This window comes from Musca autumnalis, unplaced genomic scaffold (genome assembly GCF_047663935.1).
Source record: "Musca autumnalis isolate F117 unplaced genomic scaffold, ASM4766393v1 scaffold_5, whole genome shotgun sequence".
NCBI lineage: Eukaryota > Metazoa > Arthropoda > Insecta > Diptera > Muscidae > Musca > Musca autumnalis.
In genome coordinates, this window is record NW_027412088.1 from 182,109,042 (window position 1) to 182,116,771 (window position 7,730).

Here is a 7,730-nt window from a genome sequence, read left to right on the forward strand (position 1 = left end):
GCGCAAATAAAGCTGATGTTGAAGAATTTAGCTTTTATTCGAATTGCAGCAAGTCTTTCATTCACTGGGGTGAAGCTGGATACCAGATGTTTTAGTGTCCGACTAACTAAAAATCCGCAACCAAAATCATGCTTTACGTCATGGCAGCTATAATACAGTGCGTCACCTTTAGGTGTTGTTGTGACGCCTTTCCCAATCCATCGTATTTCCTGTATGGCAGTAATATCGGCCTTGTACATTTCAAGTACGTCTGCCAATGCGAAGACTGCATGTTCTTAATATACTCACTAAGGGCTTTCATCTCCAAAAGGAATTTTCCACCGCACAGAAACCTTGTTGCACAGTGTTATTTACCGCCAGACTTACTTTCGCAGATTCTGCTTCGACCTTCCTAAAGGTATCAGTTACTTCCTTTACTGATCATCCCATGATGTCTATGTCATCAGCATAAGCAAGTAACATGTGGCTATTGGTGTAAATTGTGCCATTTCTTTTGACATTTGCATCTCGTATTACCTTTTCCAGCAAAATGTTGAATAGGTCACACGAAAGGCTGTCTCCTTGTCTGAAACCTCTTTTGGTACTGAACTGTTCGGAGAGGTTCTTTCCAATTTTAACTGAGGACCTAGTATCACTTAAAGTCATCTTACAAAGCCAGATGAGCATTGCGGGGATACCAAATTCAGACATTGCGAGGAATACCTTCCATCGGAGGGGACTGTCGAATGCTGCCTTATAATCGACAAAAAGGTGATATGTGTCGATCTGCATCCCTTGGGTCTTCTCCAGGATTTGCCGCAGGGTAAATATCTGGTCAATGGTGGACCTGCCAGGTCTAAAGCCACATTGGTATGGTCCAATTATTTCGTTGAACATTGGCTTTAGTCGTTCGCACAATATCCCTGACACTATCTTATAGGCAATAGGGAGAAGACTTATGCCCCTATAGTTGGAGCATACAGTCTTATCTTCTTTCTTGTGAACGGGACACAGGATGCTCAGGTTTCAATCGTCGGGTACGCGTTCTTCCTGCCAGATGGTGCTAACTAGCTGATGCATACACCTTATCAGCGTGTTGCCTCCGGTTTTAAACAGCTCGGCTGGTAAGCCATCGGCTCCTGCTGCTTTATTATTCTTCAGCCGGTTGATTGCTGTTTTTACCTCATCTTGGCCGGGCGGTATACATTCTATACCATGTTCTGGGATTGGATCTGTGGTATCATCTTCTTCGCTACTATTGGATACCAGCAGATTGGAGAAATGTTCCTTCCATATCCTGAGCACGCTATCTGTTACCAGATTACCTTGCTGGTCTCTACAGGAGGATGTGCCTGAAAAGACGTTTCTCTTCTCTCCTTTTCTCCCGATATCTCTCTCGTGCGCTACGAGTTGCTACTGTTTGTAAAGTAGCTATATATGCTATTCTTCGGTAGCAGCACGACACTCCTGGTCATACCATGAATTCCTTTGTGGACGTCTCTGGAATCCAAGTATGGATTTTGCGGCTGTTTGCATGGAGTGGGCAATATTTTGCCATTGTGTTGTTTTTTTATCGGGACAAGGAGTGCTCGCATTAAGCAATTGGGCTAGTTGAGTGAAATATGCTGTGGCTATCTGTTGTGTTTGCAGCCTATCGATGTCCAGCTTCCACGTTGTGTCTATTCGTGCTTTATTTGCAATGTTTAGACGGGTACGTACCTTTGCTGCAACAAGGTAGTGGTCCAAATCAATGTTTGCGCCTCGGAACGATCGTACATCCAACACGCTCGATGAATGTCTTCGATCTATCACAACATGATCAATTTGATTACTTGTTCTTTGATCTGGAGACAGCCAGGTGCCCTTATGAATATCGAAATGATTAAATCTGGTACTGCTAACTACGATGTTTTTTGCATCTGTAAAGTCTATCAGCCTCATACCATTGTCAGATGTTTCACTGTGGAGACTGAATTTCCCGACTGTCGAGCCAAAGATATTCTCCTTTCCAATTTTGGCATTAAAATCGCCTAGAATGATTTTAATGTCATGGGCAGGGCAACGGTCATATGTTTCTTCTAAGCGCTCGTAAAATATATCTTTGGTCTGTTCGTTCTTTTCTTCAGTGGGAGCATGAGCGCAAATAAAGCTGATGTTGAAGAATTTAGCTTTTATTCGAATTGCAGCAAGTCTTTCATTCACTGGGGTGAAGCTGGATACCAGATGTTTTAGTGTCCGACTAACTAAAAATCCGCAACCAAAATCATGCTTTACGTCATGGCAGCTATAATACAGTGCGTCACCTTTAGGTGTTGTTGTGACGCCTTTCCCAATCCATCGTATTTCCTGTATGGCAGTAATATCGGCCTTGTACATTTCAAGTACGTCTGCCAATGCGAAGACTGCACCTTCTCTATAAAGAGTGCGAACATTCCAGGTGGAGATTCGCAAATCATGGTCCTTAAAACGTTTGCGGGGTTCGTCAACTTTAGAGGGGTTTGTTTTTCTTTTCTTTCGTTTTTTCATAGTAGGCTGTTTTTTCTAGGGGAGGGTTACTAACCCGACGCCCAAAACCAAGTTTTTAAAGTTCTTATGGGTGAACGCGCTGCACATGTTAGCTCACTATCTTTAACGGGTGTTAAAGGCAGTTCCCCAGGTGACACCACGGGGAGGTCAGTGTCCACCTGAGATGAAAGAAGGACCAAGATAAATCCTGGGCTTTGCCATGTTAAAACCGGTCAGGACCGTTCCTTGGTATCTTCCATCCCCTACGTCACCCACTTTCGGGCATCATTCTGTGAAAACGGAACTTTGTTCCAAGCTGTTACCTACAAGTTCTAGTTCACTAAATTTGGAATTTCACTTAAATTTAGTACTTGCGGAAAAATAAAATAGCCCATTTCGTATAAAAGCTACGGTAATTTTTTGAAACGTTTCTTAAAGACAATAATCTTGGCTACTTAACAAAGAAACAACGAACACAATATCTGTTTTAGCTTCCGAAAAATAGCTATTTCTTTCTCCAGAAATTTTGCAAAAATGACGTATTTTCCAAAATTCCGAAAAAAAATTGTCGCTTTTTGGAGCACGCCACGCCTACGCTTTCCAATATTTTGACCTAATTTGTTGGTTTCCTTAGTTTCAATATCTTTCCTTTCGCAAAAAATGGGGTTTTTGGCCAGGAAAATCGATTCCTGAACCACTGTGCGCCGCCTGTGTTGATCACCACATTAAAGGAAAGGTATATGGTTTGTCTGCTACTGTCGCCCATATTGGCTTGATGATAAGGCTGATGTTACTGTTCTGCTATAGGGCCAAGATACAAATAAGACCCCTAAGAAAAATGAGGGAGCAGCAATCGATGGCTCGTCTGCATCGAGCAGAACACACGATCTTTGGAACCTGAGTTTTTAATGTCCACCCACCAAAAATGCGTCAGTAGAAGACGGCTTTAGAACTGGCGAATCTACCTTATACCAGATAGATGTATATATAGGGTAGACTCGTCAGTTCTAAAGCCGTATTCATAAAATGAGCTCAATACTATCCTAGTTGATGTTGTTGTAATAAAACTTCGCGCATTTTACTATTTCATTACGTTGTTTCCTTTTGCTCGCTGAATAATGACATTGATGATTAGAAATTCTCATTCTGTTAGTCATTGCAAATTCCATCCTCAAAGCTTTCTGTACCATTCCGTAACATACCCGATTACAGCAACATAATCCAAAATGTGTTGTGCTAAGTCTTTTGGATTAACTTTATTCTTTTTGTTCTCGTCTTCTTTTGTCAAGTGTAATATTGCAAATGTCCGCCATGTAATAACTTCCGTTGCATTTCTTACATGTATCCTGTTCCTCAGTAGTTGGTGTTGTTGTTGTTGTTTTTTTTCATTTTCACTTGAATAAATTACATGTTGTCACATGACATACTCTTCTAACTTATTTCTTTGTTGGAACAACAATTTCCATTGGCGAAGTCAGAGCTAGGGGTATTATTACCTCTTATAGTTGTTGTTACAACAATTTTTTGTATAACTCTAAGCATATTTCTCAATGTTAGCTGGCGTTAAGGCAAAAGAAATGTCTATTTTTCTACACCAGTCCTGCTGATACACGTGTACGTGAATGTCATTCATTTTCAAAACTCACATACGGTGTGTGTTGTAAGCTTCGACTACAGCAGCAGTAGAAGCAGCACCAGCAAATGGTGTAGCAGAACACAAAAATTTGAAATGAAAATTAGAATTGTAAATGAAAATGTGTCCAACTGCACTAACATACTTACACACACACTCAGACACCCGTACACATGTTGGCTTACAATGAAAACTACAACTATTACTAAAATACAATAACACAAGGAGAACAAGTGGGCCAACAACAGTTGCAACAGAAGGTTTGTGTTTGCATCACATCACAGTACAGAACAATCAGCCAGCCAGTCAGTCGTCGACATTGTTAGTCCCCCGTTTCTGCAACTTGACACAACGACAATGGACAGACGTGTGTAAAATGTTAGAATGTAATCCTCTTGTATATGCGAAAGAAAAGATGGACACAGAATAGTGCGTGGCTTATAGAAAAGTGAGAGAATGTTGTTGAAGAAGTTATGGGGTAGTCCATGTAAGATTTGGAATCTTAAGTAGTTTACAGTGGAAGCTGGCTACTCCTTACTTCATATTAATCTTTGCAGTTAAGAAACGCTGCCTTATGACTTTTTGTTCGCTGTTCATTATAAACTGAAACTGAAGGGGAGGAACCACACAGCTGGTGGCAATTATTTTTTGGAGAAACCCATATGTCTTCACCCATGTGTTCCTACATGACAACGAAAAATGTTTGTGATTTCTTATGTTGTTCTTGGCCTCGCCATTTCTTTCATGTTATCCGCTAATGTTTATATTGCATTTATATTATAATGTGTGAGCGTTTGTATGAATGAATTGGAATTTTTCTAAACAGACATTCCTTTTCAAACAAAAAAACAACTGTCTTGCCGTTGTTGCTCAATGCCAGTTGTGACAATTCTACTATAAAGGACTTACAACTTCTATGTACTACAAAATACGCGGAATATCATCAAGATGTATTTCATTGAAATTCTAATTAGGCGTTAATGTAACATTCTTCCCTGTTTCTTTACTTCAGGATATTTGTTTTCCAATATCAAGAAAGAGTATTGCATTCATTTGTCAGACATTGGCAGATGGATTTTTGGTAGAAAAATATAATCCATATATTTCGTTAAAATTATGTAATAAGTAACAAGTAAAAAAGCATTAAGTTCGGCCGGGCCGAACTTTTCATACCCTCCACCATAAAATATTCATTCCTGTCCCTAACTTTAAGTGAGTACGTTAAAATGTCAGATAATGTACATAAAATGCTTCATTCGGGAGGCCCTTTTTTATGGTGCCTATATCTAACTGTTGACAATTTTTGGTGGGCTAGAAATTGGGAGGTACTGTTATATAGGGGTTATAATAAAACATGGGCCTGTGTTGACAGTTTTTGATGGGAGCTTTTAATGTCAAATAACTCCTAATTCGGTTAAAAAATTTAGCTAGAATCCTCAAAATATCGAAAATCGGTACATAGCGTGGGAACTTCAAATGTCATTAATAGCTAGTTCGAAAGTATCTGGGCTATACGAAAATATGAACTTAAACGAACAATTTTTGTTGCAGAATTTTTGTTGACTTTTAAATTTCAAATTACAGAAAGTTTGTCCAAAAAAATCCTTAGAAAATCGGGATGTTTGTTTTGGGGCTATACAAAAACATGGACCTACGTTCGGTTGAACATTTTAAGTAAAATCCTCAAAGTACCGAAAATCGGGAAGTATCGTTATATTGGGGCTATGTTGAAAATTGTTGATGCAGATGTGTGGTGACCACTACAACCTTCAAATGCCAAATTACAGTTAGTTCTGTTAAAAATTGTAGCTAAAATTGCCAAATTACTGAAAATTGGGAGGTACCGTTACATGGGAGCTATATCCGAACATGGACCTATGTTGACAATTTTTGATGGGGAGGTGTTGTGACCACTAAGAACTTCAAATATCAAATTACTGCTAGTTCGGTTTAATATTGTAGCTAAAATCATCAAATTACTGAAAATCGGGAGGTACCGTTATTGGTTGGTTTTTGGTGGAGAGGTGTGGTGACCACTAAGAATTTCAAATGTCAAATGTTCAAATTACAGATAATTCGGTTAAAACTTGTTGGTAAAATTCTCAAAATACCTGAAATCGGGCGGTAACGTTATATGGGGGCTATTCCAAAACATGGACCTATGTCCACTAATTATATAAGTTTATTTACAAATGTCAAATTATAGCTATATGTCAAATTATAGCTATATCGGTCTGAAATGTAGCTAAAAACGTCAAAATACCGTAAATGGGGGTACCGTTATATGGGGGCTATACCAAAACGTGGACCTATGTGCACAAGTTTTGTTATATAAGTTTATTGACACTTAAGAACCCTAAATGTCAAATTATAGCTAAATCGGTCTGAAAATGCAGCTAAAAACGTCAAAATACCGTAAATCGGGGGGCACCGTTATATGGGGGCTATACCAAAACGTGGACCTATGTCAACAAGTTTTGTTACGTAAGTTTATTGACACTTAATAACCCTAAATGTCAAATTATAGCTAAATCGGTCTGAAAATGTAGCTAAAAACGTCAAAGTACCGTAAATTCGGGGGTACAGTTATATGGGGGCTATACCAAAACGTGGACCTATGTCCACAAGTTTTGTTATATAAGTTTATTGACACTTAAGAACCCTAAATATATATACTTTATAGGGTCGCAAATGAGTATTTCAATGCGTTACAAACGGAAAAACAAACTTAATATACCCTCCATACTATGGTGGAGGGTATAAAAATAAGTAACAAATATAGACAAAAGAAAAATTAACAATAAAACATAATATAAAATGTAAATTAATTAAAATTGTTAATTAATAAGAATTAAAACAAATTAAATTTTAAAAATTTAAATTTAAAAAAATCGAATAAAATTAAAATAAGATAAACATATAAAAAATTAAAAATAAATAACCTAAAAGTAAATAAAGATGCAAATTAAATGTAACTAAAAAACAAGTAAAAAAGGATCTGTCGGCTTTGCCGACAGAGATATCCCCCCAGCCTATGTGAATTTAACTTCCACCTACGAACAGATCGAATGTATTTAGGGTCTTTTCAGAATTTTGTGGCCCTTTTTGGACATTTGAGTTTGCCGACAAAAATGTGGATTAGGATTAGGATCAGTGGGTCATCGTATAACTTTTGGACCAGAATGCCAGGAAGCATGAACTTGTCCACGGAAAACATAATATTGCTTTAAACAGGACCAAAACGAACAGCATCGGTATACATTTCCAAAGGATCTTCCAACAGACCCCAAACTGCACATAAACAAAAATGTTGAACTTCTATGGGGAAGGTAACCTAAGGAGAGGACCAATATGGGCCATTTTAGAAGTTAAACCAAATTTTGACAAAATATTAGGAGATCCAAAGTTTGGATCAAATTGGTTGCTCCATTCAAGAGATATCGTGCATACTATTTTAGTTTGGAAAAAAATGACGAAGGTCAAATTTTGGCCCAAATCGGTTGATCAAATATATCCCAGCAAAAATCCTCATTACAAACCTCCTTTCCCACCCATTATTTTAACAAAGGCATGTCGCGCGAAATATCTGGTTATTTTGTAACCACTGAAATAA